Source organism: Antrostomus carolinensis, unplaced genomic scaffold (assembly GCF_000700745.2).
Source record: "Antrostomus carolinensis isolate BGI_N321 unplaced genomic scaffold, ASM70074v2 scaffold17734, whole genome shotgun sequence".
Classification (NCBI taxonomy): Eukaryota; Metazoa; Chordata; class Aves; order Caprimulgiformes; family Caprimulgidae; genus Antrostomus; species Antrostomus carolinensis.
The window spans coordinates 59,634-62,089 of NW_010308897.1; positions in this window are offsets into that span (position 1 = coordinate 59,634).

Sequence of the window (2,456 nt, forward strand, 5' to 3'; positions counted from 1 at the left end):
GTGTCTTGCTTATGGTACCAGGGTTATATGATCTCTTCTTGATTTGAGCAAATATAGTGCAAGATTTCACTTATTTTCATATAAAGTTTTAGACTTTGCTTAGCCTGGCTGTTTTATATTTACTATCCATTAGACAATGTACAGAACTGGGCTGAGAATGAACTGAGAATCCAGGATCCCCTTCATATCACAGAGTCACAGAGTCATGTCCCAGCTGGCTCCATGTGCCTCAGATCCTGTGCTAGACAGAGTGCTCTCAGCCAGTGACCCTCTACTCCTATGTTCAAGGACTATGCTGGGAATGATGTGTACTGAAAAGAAAATTTCAGTGTTGGAATATCTGGATTTCAGGTGCCTTGTCTTAAATTATACAAATTACAGTGGTACATGGAGATAGTTTAGTGCCCCAGAGGATGACCTAGATTGTCTGTCTACTGGGCTATCTATCTACTGGGCTATCTAGAGTTTGGGACATAAACTTAGGGACTTTCACATGTAAAAAAAGGCTGCAGGAACATTTCTAGGTACACGTTAAATCAATGTTAATGAGTTTAAAGACTAGGATTCTTTTGTTTCCAAATAAATTATAATGAGATTTGAGTTCATCTCATTGATGACTTATTAAAATAAGATCCTTTTCTTTGTTTACTCTGCCTGTTTTTGTGCACTTAATCTACCCCTAGTGCAGACATATACTATCTAATTACAAACTGTCCTCAGGGATGGGGAGTTTGTTGTAAGACCACAAATTCAGTTCACATGATATTTATGAACTCATAAGATAATAAATTCCTGAAAATGGTATCTACAGATCAGAAAACAAAAACCAAAAAAACAAGTGAGGGAGCTCAGAGACAAGACTTCAAGACCATTCAAAAAGCAGTTCTAACTAACAATCAAAAAATCTTTGTCTAAGGGCCAGGAGAGAGCTTCTCTATACTTGAAGCACTCTGGATGTGGCAGCAAGGACATTTTCCCTACTACTTTATGAACAAATTTACCATTCCCAGATGTTTCCCACAGTGAATGATCTATGGGGTCATGTAAAGCTAAGAAGCCATAATTGCTCTTTTAAGCCTGAAACTAAGGCAGATTAACTTGATAGGATGGGCATTAAGGTCAAACGAGAACTGTAAGTTACTTGTATCTATCTTGTGAATCCATCCACAGAGATTTTCAGAGAATCCCAGAGAGATTTTGGCAGCTAATATGCAATCATCCAAGTCTTACCATTTAGGGAGAAAGAAGGACTGGGTCAGTTTGTTTGGCATTTTAATTTTCCTTGGAGTGGAAAAACAAATAAAAAAATCAAAGAAACAGCACATGGTTTTATACAGAATAATTGAAAACATCTGTAAATAATTCTGCTTTACTAGTCCTTCCAAGGGCATGTATCTAGTTAATTTAGGATGGCAGCCTCAATTAAACAATCCCTGGTAGCATGTTGTGGCTAATTGCTTACTGTTTACCAGAGACATTTTTTTTTTTCCTTTGAAAAAGGATCCTTCCTTTCTCCAAAGCGTGCCTGTTTTAGATTGAAGCTAGTGCTTTGAATCTGATTATTTAAATTTAAGATGCCCTAAGCAATAAAAAAAAATAAAGTAAAATAAATTAATTTACACTCCTTGCCATCTGTTTAGCAGGTGACAGAGAACATATGCTATTTTCTTAGTTTATTGGAGAATTATAGTGTGTTAGTGATTTAAAGTGTGCTATAACAAAGTTAACAATCGTTATCATACGGTCTGTATGCAGGAAAGGAAAAAGAAATCTATCTACCTGTAGTGTTCACAATAGACTTTGGGTTCAGTGTGCTATATTACTTTAGGAAAAAATCCTTTTTTTCCCACTTGCTCTCTGCTCCTATGAAACAGCCACTTTATATTTCATTCCTAATGTGTTTAGTTCAACAACAGCAAATGTCTTATATCCATTTTTACTTTGTTTCAAAAAAAATTAAAGATTAATGGAAAAAAAGGTTTTAAGAAAAAATATTGTCATCTGAGAAACAAGAAATTGTACACTTGCTTTATTTTTACGCATTCTCGGTATATCAAGGTATTTTGGAGAACAGTAATGGAATCCACTAAGTTTACAGACTATCCTATAGCCTATTGCGTTTAGTGGAAGCACTTTAGACCTTTCATGCTAATCATTAAGTCTGAATCTCAAGTTTAAAATACTAAATTTTTCTTTCAATACTCCCAAGAGCTACCCCAAATCTAAAGGAAAACCTCACTTTTTAACCTAGCCAGCCCACTGACGACACTGAAAACAGGAGGAATTACTTCCATTTGGGCACTCTTGAAAGTTTAACTGCTTCACTGAAATGCCTTAAATGAAGCTTAAAGAAAACTTGCAAGAAAATCTAAGAAGCATTAATTTTCATATGTTAGGGGACATCAGTAAGGAGTAGTTGCATCTCACAACCCTTCTTGCTACCATGAACACATTCC